Genomic DNA, 13,611 nt, shown 5'->3' on the forward strand with positions numbered 1-13,611 from the left:
CACATAACACGGCGTTGGTTGGTTACCCCCCCCCCACAACTCAACTCCAAACGCGTCCCACCGACTCCCCCCGTCACCGTGCAGCACGAGTCGAGTCCATCCCCCCGGTGCTCTGCGTGGCGGAATCTCGCGTGGCAGGAGCAGCCGTACCCCGGGAAGAGCTTCCCAGGGCCGTCCGCCTGCTTGCACCGCAGCATCGAGAGGTCGCCCGGGCCGCCCGGGGTCTTCTGGCCCCGTACCGCGGCCGCGGTCAGGGGCAGCAGCAGCAGCAGCAGCGCCAGGAGGACAGAGAGCAGCAGCAGCAGCGCCGTGGACAGCACCAGGCGCATGGAATTGACGTCGTAGGCGACCTCGTCGAGGCAGCAACGCCAGCGTGAGGTTCCCATCTGGAGGGGATAACGAGGGCGCAAGTGACCGAACGAGCAGGTCCAAGTCCATCGGGGTTCTGTCACCTTTTTATTCCCAAATGTGTGTGTTTTTTTACCCCCTTTCCCACCAGCCAAGGGGACTCAACGGTTAAGCGAGCGGACCCCGCAATTGGAAGGTTGGGAGCTTAGTTCCCCCTTGGAGGGTTGACTGTTAATAGCACATTTTATAACGTGTGATTTTATAGGTTAGATACATCAAATACTCGAGACACGCACCAGACCATTGTGACTTGTCAGCCCAATGAAAAAAAAATATCGTAATACAAAACAGTAATAGTAAACATAGAGCTTGACAATATTCCAAATAAACAAAGTCCATCGTTCTAATATGTATAGCGTTTACAAATAAATAATTTCTTGCAACGAAAGTTTAATGAAATTTCCGTGATGCTTTCATTGCGGCTCCGGTGTCCTCGGGTCGGTGCAGCAGCAATTTTAGTTGACCGATTTTTGCAGTTTTGTGTAAAGAAAAGCGAAAGTTGCACACCTCAAAGAAGGGACCCTCTCGTGCACAGTCCCCGAGACCCAGCGGGAGGTGCCGCCGTCATAGACTAGGGAGCATATCTCACTCTCTGTGTCCGTCTCTCCCTGAGAAGCGTGGGGCGAAGTCGTCGAGTTCGCCTTCAAGGCCCCGAGAGCAAAAACGGCCTCGGAGGCGAACGTTAACGGCGTCGTCAGTTGGGCACGAGGTTGGTGGTGGTGGTTGGTGGTGATGGTTGTTGGTGGTTGGTGGTTGGTGGTGGTGGTTGGTGGTTGGTGGTGGTGGTGATGGTGGTTGGTGGTGGTGAAGGTGGTTGGTGGTGGTGAAGGTGGTTGGTGGTGGTGAAGGTGGTGGTTGGTGGTGATGGTGGTTGGTGGTGATGGTGGTTGGTGGTGATGGTGGTTGGTGGTGGTTGGTGGTGGTGGTTGGTAATGGTGGTTGGTGGTGGTTGGTGGTGGTGGTGGTTGGTGGTGGTGGTTGGTGGTGGTGGTGGTGGTAGGTGGTGGTGGTGGTTGGTGGTGGTTGATGGTGGTGGTTGGTGGTGGTGGTTGGTGGTGGTGGTTTGTGGTGATGGTGGTTGGTGGTGGTGAAGGTGGTTGGTGGTGGTGGTGGTTGGTGGTGGTGGTTGGTGGTGATGGTGGTTGGTGGTGATGGTGGTTGGTGGTGGTTGGTGGTGGTGGTTGGTGGTGGTTGGTAATGGTGGTTGGTGGTGGTTGGTGGTGGTTGGTGGTGGTGGTTGGTGGTGGTGGTGGTAGGTGGTGGTGGTGGTTGGTGGTGGTGGTGGTTGATGGTGGTGGTTGGTGGTGGTGGTTGGTGGTGGTGGTAGTGGTGGTGGTTGGTGGTGGTGGTGGTAGTGGTGGTGGTGGTGATGGTGGTTGGTAGTGGTGATGGTGGTTGGTGGTGGTGGTTGGTGGTGGTGGTTGGTGGTGGTTGGTGATGGTGGCGGTGGTTGGTGGTGGTTGGTGGTGGTGGTTGGTGGTGGTGATGGTGGTTGGTGGTGGTTGGTGCTGGTGGTAGTGGTGGTTGGTGGTGGTTGGTGGTAGTGGTGGTGGTTGGTGGTGGCGGTGGTTGGTGGTGGTTGGTGGTGGTGGTGGTTGGTGGTGGTTGGTGGTGGTTGGTGGCGGTGGTTGGTGGTGGTAGTGGTGGTTGGTGGTGATGGTGGTGGTAGTGGTGGTTGGTGGTGGTTGGTGGTGGTTGGTGGTGGTGGTGGTGGTTGGTGGTGGTGGTTGGTGGTGGTGGTGGTTGGTGGTGGTGATGGTGGTGGTAGTTGGTGGTTGGTGGTGGTGGTAGTGGTTAGTGGTGGTGGTTGGTGGTGGTGGTGGTGATGGTGGTAGTGGTGGTGGTGGTTGATGGTGGTGGTAATGGTGGTGGTTGGTGGTGGCGGTGGTTGGTGGTGGTGGTGGTAGTGGTGATGGTGGTGGTGGTGATAGTGGTGGTGGTTGGTGGTTGGTGGTTGGTGGTGGTGGTAGTGGTGATGGTGGTGGTGGTGATAGTGGTGGTGGTTGGTGGTTGGTGATGGTGGCGGTGGTTGGTGGTGGTTGGTGGTGGTGGTTGGTGGTGGTGATGGTGGTTGGTGGTGGTTGGTGCTGGTGGTAGTGGTGGTGGTGGTTGGTGGTGGTTGGTGGTGGTGATGGTGGTGGTGGTGCCCATCTGTTCCGATTTTCCGAGCGCTGCAACTGTCGTGTGACGCCTCACGGCCAGCGGGCACGCGGACGGCACCGAGTGGGGGGGGGGGGGCTACAAATAAATAATTAAATAACCACACAGCGCGAGGGGGCGTTGGGGAGGGTGGGTGCCCAAAATAATTATGAGAACAAATAATTGCTGCAAAAGCGATGGATCGTGGCTGCTTATAGCGACGGCGAGAGTGCTGCAGATGTAATGTAAATGTGTGAACTTCTTTCGCACCGTACGTCGCCAACCATGCTAATCGGAGGTGCGGGGGGAAGGAGAACAGACTAAACACAACAACAAGAAGCATTTCTACAATAAATTAGTTTTCCACTCAAGATTTTAAAGTGCATATAGCTCCAGCGACTTCCGAATATCGGAAGCGAGAGCGTTCCAGGCGGCCGCAGAAGCGCATCTCAGCAGCCGCGTAGCCTTCGGGGAGTGCATAACTTGAGCAACAACATTGATTTTCCATCACAGAGGTTTTTTTTGGGTTAGATCGCGTCAATATATAAATGTGTCGTTAAAACCCGCCACCACCCGACACAGCCAACTAGTAAGGGTTGTCACGTAAACAGAACGTGGCCAATTCGTCACTAGTACAGCACACCGGTGTGTTGGAGAGCCAAGCCACAATATTTACAATCTAACATCGATTTTAACACAAACTCTGGGCCGGTAATTAAGTGACACAATCGAATAAAAATAGATTACACAACTAATAACATCACAGTCGTTCAGACAAAAAAAACAGGTGAGCTTTGGCAAGATGTCATTCGAAAGAACGTCGTCAATAATTGAGCGATGACATCAGACTGCGTCTCAGAAACTGATCAGTTCTAACTGTAAGCGGCTGATGTGAAGACATCAGCACGAAGAGACTCGTTCAGCATTGGAATTGGAATGAACGAGATGTAATTTCAGCGAGATGTAGCTCCTGTGTGCAGATATTAAACGGCGGGATACATCGGTTAGAGGACAGAGGCAAAAGAGTCACCCGAAGGGATGGCAACCGATGGACGAGGCTAACGACAGAGTTGCAGCCAACGGGGTAAACTTTCCCTAGAGAATAGAGACGAAGCTACTAAATCAGCTCATGCGCAGGAGTGGGATGGATTGTGGCATCATGGGCCCGTGAGTGACGGGTGGCAATGTTGGGAGGCCTTCATCCAGAAGTGGATCGATCACTGCTGATAACGCATTTCATGAAGCCCCGAGGAACCATCATTCTACGGTGGCGAGAGGATTTTTTTCTTTTTTTTAAACCCACCGAAGGAAAACATTACAATGCATGAAAACAAGCTGTATGGAAAGTGTTAGCTCACAATCCCAGATGAAAGTGTGCCGAGACGGCGGTGGGAGGGGAAGGTGGAGCATTTTGCCTGCTTTGTGCTGTAAGCTGGTGGCACTTTAGTGCTTAACGCAGATTATCGGCGTTCGACATCGCACCTGCCCAGAACGCGCGCCACTTGAAATGGCACGGAGATGACTTGGATAATAAATAGCTGCGGTGTGTGCGCGCGCGCGCGTGTGTGCGTGCGTGTGATGCATCTCAGATGAATTTGTACGCGGCGGCCAATAAGTAAATAAAAGCTGACAGCCGATTTGCCCAGCGGTAACGTCTGGACGAGAGGGTGCGGCAACAACTCTGAGCAGCAGCAGGATTTCGAAGTGAGTGGTTGAGCAAGCGAGAGGAGGGAGGGGAGCGCACTGTCGGAAGTGAGTCAGGCAGCCTTGGCCATGTTTGGGCAAAAGGAAAGTAAAGGGGGGGATGATGCGTATTGTTTGTTTGGCCCCTACCTGCCCTGTCTGCACACGCATACACACACAAACCTCACTTGACGCCCCGGGGGACAAATCAGAGAAACTGACGAGAGTCGGAATGAGTCACGCGCGCGCACACACACACACAACATGACAAAGTCACTGCGAAAACAAGAGAGTTTCGTTGTCGCAAAGTCGGCACAAAATCCCCCGCCGCTACGCTGGCGCATATTGTGTTATTGTTTATTGTAACCGGAACAAAGTTCGTGCCACAGGTGTGGCAATCCCCAGCAAGGTGAAGAGACGCCTGGCGCGTGCAGTCAAACTCGTGACCGAGCCCACCTATTGCCACTGTAATGTTTTCGCAGGTCTCACGTGCAGTGCCGGATCAAGCTAGTGCCCGTAGCATGATGTTATAAAGGGGCCCGATATATATTTTAACAAAAAAAACATTTAAACACAAATGTTTTACTTGCACAGTAAAGTAAAAAAATCATTTGCTATGCAGCCAGATAATACGACAAATCGCTAAGCTTAAACACCCAGTCGTTCATAAAAGTTGAAGGCGGTATAGTACTATGGTAATAGAGCAAGTGCAGAATCACTGGACCGGAATTGATTGCTTGAAAGCATTTAGCGCGGGGGACCTTGAAAGTGCGGGGCCCGTAGCTACTACTACATATGTAGCTACTTTCGCCCCTAGAATAATGCGGCACTGCTCACGTGCAAACATGACAGGTATAGCGAGTTTGTTAAATACATTTTTTAAAACCACAAACTGTTAGCCGGAGCTGAAATCAAGTTGGCTCACACGTGTGTTGACCAGTCACACGTGTTCGCCAGGCACGTTAATCACCGTCTCTTACGACAACAATGCCGTGAGTTGCGTGAGAAAGAAATAAAAACACAGCTAGAGCATTTCACACAGACAAACCACCAGAAAAAAAATCAAACCTTCAGCCAGCGCTTATTTAACAAGCATGCCACGACTGATGAGACCCGTAGAGTTGAAACCGGATTTGGTTGATTAAACCAATGTCGCCGGATGATGTTGACACTGGAAAGCCAACAGGCCAATGGAAGTATCACGATCGGCTACGTACGGTGCGAAAGAAGTTCAACACACACACATACAGAACATAGTGTTCAACTTATATACTACTAGCTTAACTATCCGACTTCGCCCGGGACTTGGATTCACCACGCCCGGCCGCCTTTGTCTCCCCAATGGCGATATTCACACACCACACCAGTTACTCGTTTGAGGCTGAGTCGACCTAGGGGAGGCCCAGGACCGGTAAAAAGGATTGTTCCCGATGGTGGCCATGAGCAGGAATCGAACTCGGGTCGCCGGGTTCGTAGCGCAGCGCGCTAACCACTACACTACAATGCATTACGCTTCCACATACACAGACACACATACACAGACACACACACACAGCGTGCTAACCACTACACTACAATGCGTTACGCTTCCACACACACAGACACACATACAGACAGACACACACACAGCGCGCTAACCAATACACTACAATGCGTTACGCTTCCACACACACACAGATAGACACACACAGCGTGCTAACCACTACACTACAATGCGTTACGCTTCCACACACACACAGACACACACACACAGAGACAGACACACAGACACACAGACACATACACAGCGCGCTAACCACTACACTGCAATGCGTTACGCATCCACACACACAGACACACACAGACACACACACAGCGTGCTAACAACTACACTACAATGCGTTACACTTCCACACACACATACACAGACACACACACACAGCGTGCTAACAACTACACTACAATGCGTTACACTTCCACACACACATACACAGACACACACAGCGCGCTAACCACTGCACTACAATGCGTTACGCTTCCACACACACACAGACAGACACACACACAGACACATACACAGCACGCTAACCACTACACTACAATGCGTTACGCTTACACACATACATAGACACATACACAGACACACACAGACACACACACAGACAGACACACACACACAGACACATACACAGCACGCTAATCACTACACTACAATGCGTTACGCTTCCACATGCGCGGGTCACATGACAGATTTGACGTCACAGCTCACTTGCCGTGAAAAAATAAATGCATTATTGAGCTCCCCACCCCCAAAAAAAACAAAAGTGTATTTTTTTAATTTTTGCATCGTGTACAGTATGGCAAGTACCCACATGGCAAATTTCAAGTTTATTGCATGTCGGGAAGTACGCTAAACATTTTGAACAGGCACACAATCACAACTTTGCCTTTTACATATATATGGAGATGATGCACGTGGTGATCACCCAAGCTAAACACTATCCTGAGAGATCGGACGAGACCAGGAGCATTTCGATTGAGTTGGGCCCCGTGGTGGTGAGCAGATGGAGAGTAAAAACAATTCCAGTGCTGTCCTCTATTTATAGAGTTTGTTGTCCTTCCCCGCACATCCGATCAGCACGGTTGGCTACGTACGGTGTGAAAGAGGTTCCACCGTACATACTTAAATTGTGCAGTATGATGTTCCAAAAGCTCTGCTTCTCGCCTTCACCAAACCGCGCTGAGGAGGGTGGCGAAGTATGGTCCAACAACCCCCCGCGATCTGAAACGTCGTGCGGAGGCCCTCATCCAGCAGTGCATTGACAGACGGCTGTTCGTGTGCAGGAAAGGATATCACATTATGCTACTACTGCGAACCTAGAGCAACGGCAAAAACCCCAACAGCAACAATCATGATGAAAACTTCCGTTTTGGTATAGTATTACCTTGTTACATACAATGGCTAAATAGTTTCGACTGAGTCTATCTATGACAGCGTCTCTTCATAGACCATATGAAGTAATCATCTGGTACAAGAAGGCATGGGGACCGCAATGTACACCGCAAAACACCTCCCACTGCACTACAGCGGTGGTGATGGCGGTGGATATAGTGGTGGTGGCGGTGTTGGTGGTGGCGGTGGTGTTGGTGGTGGCGGCGGTGGTGGTGGCGGTGTTGGTGGTGGCGGTGGTGGCGGTGGTGGTGGCGGTGGTGGTGAGCGCGTGGGTGTGCAGAGAGAGCAGCTAGCCCCGATCACATTTCTTGCCATTTTTCCACAAGAGGAAGTTGTATTATGTGTGTCTCGGGTGGGGGGGGGTCAGCAGCAGCATTTTGAACTGCAGGTTCCATGGATTGTTTTTCTTCTCTCTCATTTTTTAAAAATAATTTTAGTTTGTTTAAAAAAAGTCCATTTACGGAGGAGGAGTTGATGGCTGGAGGGCAAAAATAAAAAGCACCCCCCTCCCAAACCGCTGCCGTCATGATTCACTGAGAAGGAAGGCATTTTTTTGTATGTTACAGAAAGTCCTTGTCGGGCATGCCGACAGATTGCGAAGTACAATCCACTGCTGGATGCGGGTTTCCCCGCTCCGTGCGGGTCATGGAGGTGTCATGTCACGTTATTTCAACGTGTCCATTGGTTGTCGTGGGTTGCAAACACATGTTTTATCAACAAAAAAAATATGCCGCCGCAATATACAGTAATGTTTATGCCCATCAGGCTTGCTGGTCTTATGGGCTAATGTTTTAAAGTAGTTTATTGGGAAAACCCGGGATGGTTTTCACTTTCTGAGTCTCATCATCTGGATGCGGCAAAGTGAGAGTTGGCACTTGGACAGACTCAAAAAGGCCAGAGGCTGTTCTGTCACAACGGGAGAACGTGTTTGTTTTAAAGAATCATACTGCAATTGGTAAGTGTCACCCTTTAATGTGTGCTGTGCATATGAATGCATTCAAGGTAAACCAAATAATAAAGTTGCAGCCCTGCAATGTCTTGCTCATTCTCATCCATTTATACTGCCGGGTGGACTGGCACGTGTATCATATAAAAAATAAAACTGAAAGTGAATTCCATTTCTAAAACGAACAAGAGAGCATGTTGAAAAATGGCACAAATTGCCAAACACATTGGTGCTCTTATACTTTTTCTACTGTTTTTATACATTTACACTGCTTTCATAAATCGGTTGTGTGTGTGTGTGCACTGCATAAACAACAAGACACCCCTTTTCACTTCGCTCTCATCAGTTTATTTGCTTTTGGCGACAATGTGCGGCAAGTTACATAACGACACGTGACAGCTGCCGGTGGTGGCCATGGTACTGCCACAATGTTGCTTTTCCCTATGGTAGGGAAAGGATCAGCAACCTTCAGACTACCCCCTGTATGTGCATGCGGAGGCTGGCGAGTGAGCCAAAATGAGCAGCCTGGTGAATCCCTGAAATGATGCCAGCGAATGATCGAAGTGGGCAGTGGCGTTATTACGATGAGGTCGTATGGTCTTGAGTTGTTAAACGCACGTGGAGATTCGTAGCTTTACACAGCGATTGGCACGGTCGGCTACGTAGGGTGCGAAAGAAGTTCAATATGCATACATCACAGAGATTCGTCGACTCGCATAGAGACCCATTTTTTGTGGAAACTTTACTTTCTTTCATGTAAAGACAAATCAGACCGATACGCTCAATTGTCGTCACAGCCAAGTGTGTCCCGTCCGCGTATTGTGGTGGTTCTTAACATTTACTGCACAGCCTTGCACCCTTTCGGTTCTCAAACGTAGACAATGTACAATCTTCATGAATACATAGTTTGATGAAACAACGTAGTTGTACTTACGTGAACGTGCTTAATTTGTATTTCGATGATTTACCTGCTAACAAAAATCTGGCATTTCTCACACCCCCGCAAAAAGGGCATCTGGCACTCCCAGGGGGTACATGCACCGCAGGCCAAGAACCACTGGCGTATTGCTTCGTGGTGAGGGTTACTTGAGATACGCATACTTTAAAAGACACGCCTCTGGTTTGGAAGGGAGTACATCGTCAACGTTTATGTGTTCATTGTTTTAAGGTCGGCGAGGCTTTAGAAGTAGTCTGTCCTTAATCAGCAGCGGTTTTAAGGAACGTGCAACTCCGTGGCCTAAATAGGAATCCTTCTCGTTCTCCCCCAAGTGAAGTCTCCCCCGCTCCCCACCCCGCAAACCCCCCCCCACTCCCTGCTCCTTCTCTGCCTCTCTCTCCCTACCTCCCCTACCTCCCTCTCTCTCCCTCCCTCCCACGCAGTGACTTTGCTAAAGATGAAAATTCAACAGGATGCACGTGTGGGTATTTCTGCAAGAAGCCAGCTGCAACCACATGGATGCCAAAAAAAAATCCCCCGGCAAAAGCTGGGTGCAACAACGTGAGCCGTGCCGTGTGTCACGTGTGTCACGGCACGGCTCAGAGGCACCGGGAGGACCTGGAACGGCTGTGGCCTTTTTGTCCAATACCCTATTTCCCAAAAACTTGGCTTTATCTGCGGGAGCTTTAGTACGCGTGGAAACTCCTATTGTACGCACCCCATAGTTTCCCTATCGTCCGCAGGCTTTCCCTTCTCGCATTGTCGAATGGCTTCCTTTCATCCGCATGTTTTTCTTCTCTCAAAAATACGTCACGTGGTAAGTTAAAGCAACACAAGTTATAAATCAGAACAAAAGCACGTGAATATATAGTAATCCTGCACACCTTGCCAGGGATAGGTGGTGAAAGTGTTTCTTAAAGTGTAAATAACACGTAATTTACAGCCGATCTGTCAATCCACTGCTGGATGAGGGCCTAGGAGTTGTTCTGGGCATACTTCATCATACTCGTAAGTGAGAGTATGATGACGCACCGCTCGTGTTAACCATCGGAAGGGAATGGAACTCGGGTCACCATAATCATGGTATAGTGTGCTAACCACTGTGCCACCGCTCCACTCGTTAAAGTGCAGTGGTTACACTGTTGTGGGTTTAACGTGTCCTGCGAAACACAAAGTGGGTATTCATGACCATATGTGTTGCTCAAATTTGGTTGCTACATCGATTCACCCACAAATCATAATATTATACAGACCTCTGTACAAATCCAAAAAAAATTCTGCCACTTAACGCTTGGGCCATGGTAAGTCAAATTCTGCAGCTCGGGGAAATTCACTCGTGCCCAATCTGACCCCTAAAAGCCATCCCCATAGCCTGGAGCCCCTAAGGCAGGCAAAGGGGATCCGTATCCAATTCCCCCCCCCCCACCTCTTTGTATCCCGATGGCTGGGCTTCCGGTGCAGTTGCTCTGCGGTAACCTCGATAACTAAGGGCCGATGTGCCACATGGTGACTTCGTACCGGCGTGCCGATTGAATGTTCACACGTGCCAATCAGTTGGTTCACTTCAGAAAATTAAACTGGACCGACTCTCGGAACGAGTCATCAATGATGAGACACGTTGACAGGTCCAACAACCCGAATTTAATAACGCGTGGCACGGGCCCCTAAATCGCGGGAGTTTGTCGAGGCTCCCTCTGGTGGTCTAATGTCCACGTTGCACACGTTACATAAGGGTTCAGCTTCAATTGTTACCGTATTCTCCGGATTATAAGAGGCACGACTCCCCCCCCCCCCTTTGTTTTAAAGCAACATTTGGGAGTGCGTCTTATAACGCACTCCCAAATGTGGTTATGTGTGTGCATAACCACATTTGTGTAACTTTATTCACACCGGCCCAGAGGTCTTACTTTACTTTTGAGCTTCTTGATTTACAGCCCTGTGTCGTTGATGGAAATTCCAAATTTATATTGGTTGGGGATGAGTATCTCCATACGACAACTACTGTTGACTTCCCCCCAAAGTGGTAGACATTTTATCGACCCGCGAGTGATTATAGGCTGAGTCAATGCCCCCAACCTGGATTTTAATTCGGAAACTTCTGATTGCGAGCCACTCAGTCCACCGTTGAGCCACCTGGCCGAGTAACTACATTGGCTGCAATAAATTAATTGACTTGTGTCGGGGAGTGTGTGTGTGTGTATGTACAGTGAGGGAAAAAAAGTATTTGATCCCCTGCTGATTTTGTACGTTTGCCCACTGATAAAGAAATGATCAGTCTATAATTTTAATGGTAGGTTTATTTGAACAGTGAGAGAATAACAACAACAAAAACCGGAAAAACGCATGTCAAAAATGTTATAAATTGATTTTCATTTTAATGAGGGAAATAAGTATTTGACCCCCTCTCAATCAGAAAGATTTCTGGCTCCCAGGTGTCTTTTATATAGGTAACAAGCTGAGATTAGGAGCACTCCCTTAAAGGAGCACTCCCTCCCTTAAAGGAGCGCACTCCCTCCCTTAAAGGGGCGCACTCCCTCCCTTAAAGGGGCGCACTCCCTCCCTTAAAGGGAGCGCTCCCTTAAAGGGAGCGCTAAAGGAGCACTCCCTTTAAGGGAGTGCTCCTTTAAGGGAGTGCTCCTAATCTCAGCTTGTTACCTGTATAAAAGACACCTGTCCAAAGAAGCAATCAATCAGATTCCAAACTCTCCACCATGGCCAAGACCAAAGAGCTCTCCAAGGATGTCAGGGACAAGATTGTAGACCTACACAAGGCTGAAATGGGCTACAAGACCATTGCCAAGCAGCTTGGTGAGAAGGTTACAACAGTTCGTGCGATTATTCGCAAATGGAAGAAACACAAAAGAACTGTCAATCTCCCTCGGCCTGGGGCTCCATGCAAGATCTCACCTCGTGGAGTTGCAATGATCATGAGAACGGTGAGGAATCAGCACAGAACTACACGGGAGGATCTTGTCAATGATCTCAAGGCAGCTGGGACCATAGTCACCAAGAAAACAATTGGTAACACACCACGCCGTGAAGGACTGAAATCCTGCAGCGCCCGCAAGGTCCCCCTGCTCAAGAAAGCACATATACATGCCCGTTTGAAGTTTGCCAATGAACATCTGAATGATTCAGTGGACAACTGGGTGAAAGTGTTGTGGTCAGATGAGACCAAAATGGAGCTCTTTGGCATCAACCCAACTCGCCGTGTTTGGAGGAGGAGGAATGCTGCCTATGACCCCAAGAACACCATCCCCACCGTCAAGCATGCAGTTGGAAACATTATGCTTTGGGGGTGTTTTTCTGCTAAGGGGACAGGACAACTTCACCGCATCAAAGGGACGATGGACGGGGCCATGTACCCGATTCAAGAGCCGAATGGCTCACAGGGCTATACCAAATAAATGAACTATGAAATCTTGGGTGAGAACCTCCTTCCCTCAGCCAGGGCATTGAAAATGGGTCGTGGATGGGTATTCCAGCATGACAATGACCCAAAACACACGGCCAAGGCAACAAAGGAGTGGCTCAAGAAGAAGCACATTAAGGTCCTGGGGTGGCCTAGCCAGTCTCCAGACCTTAATCTCATAGAAAATCTGTGGAGGGAGCTGAAGGTTCGAGTTGCCAAACGTCAGCCTCGAAACCTTAATGACTTGGAGAAGGTCTGCAAAGAGGAGTGGGACAAAATCCCTCCTGAGATGTGTGCAAACCTGGTGGTCAACTACAAGAAACGTCTGACCTCTGTGATTGCCAACAAGGGTTTTGCCACCAAGTACTAAGTCATGTTTTGCAGAGGGGTCAAATACTTATTTCCCTCATTAAAATACTAATCAATTTATAACATTTTTGACATGCATATTTCTGGATTTTGTTGTTATTCTGTCTCTCACTGTTCAAATAAACCTACCATTAAAATTAAAGACTGATCATTTCTTTGTCAGTGGGCAAACGTACAAAATCAGCAGGGGATAGAATACTTTTTCCCTCACTGTATGTCGGTGAGTAAAGGCACCAAGCGTTTTTCCGAGCACGCAGGGTACTGCCAAGTCCTGGGCCATGGAGAGCGCAGGTAGTCTCCCAAGCCAGAGGCAATACGGGATGGGTGGAGAGATACAGTGAGGGAAAAAAGTATTTGATCCCCTGCTGATTTTGTACGTTTGCCCACTGACAAAGAAATGATCAGTCTATAATTTTAATGGTCGGTTTATTTGAACAGTGAGAGACAGAATAATAACAACAACAAAATCCAGAAAAACGCATGTCAAAAATGTTATAAATTGATTTGCATTTTAATGAGGAAAATAAGTATTTGACCCCTCTGCAAAACATGACTTAGTACTTGGTGGAAAAAAACCCTTGTTGGCAATCACAGAGGTCAGACGTTTCTTGTAGTTGGCCACCAGGTTTGCACACATCTCAGGAGGGATTTTGTCCCACTCCTCTTTGCAGATCTTCTCCAAGTCATTAAGGTTTCGAGGCTGACGTTTGGCAACTCGAACCTTCAGCTCTCTCCACAGATTTTCTATGGGATTAAGGTCTGGAGACTGGCTAGGACACTCCAGG

General features: G+C 49.2%; 1 protein-coding gene across 2 annotated transcripts in view; it reads right to left on the reverse strand.

Annotated features, from left to right (window-relative positions):
• LOC142924428 (uncharacterized) overlaps nucleotides 1-13,611 on the reverse strand; it is a 357,538-nt gene that overhangs the window by 7,869 nt on the left and 336,058 nt on the right. Inside the window, exons 1-2 of one of the 2 annotated variants that reach the window (XM_076066847.1) lie at nucleotides 916-1,954; nucleotides 78-386 (exon numbers count right to left, since the gene is read on the reverse strand). The gene's annotated coding sequence lies outside the window, so the exon portion shown is untranslated. Of the gene's footprint in view, nucleotides 1-77; nucleotides 387-915; nucleotides 1,955-13,611 lie in introns of those variants that run through there. The other variant, XR_012941649.1, reaches the window with a different exon arrangement.

Source organism: Petromyzon marinus, chromosome 13 (assembly GCF_048934315.1).
Source record: "Petromyzon marinus isolate PM22_M1 ecotype Great Lakes invasive population chromosome 13, UKy_Petmar_22M1.pri1.0, whole genome shotgun sequence".
Lineage (NCBI taxonomy): Eukaryota > Metazoa > Chordata > Hyperoartia > Petromyzontiformes > Petromyzontidae > Petromyzon > Petromyzon marinus.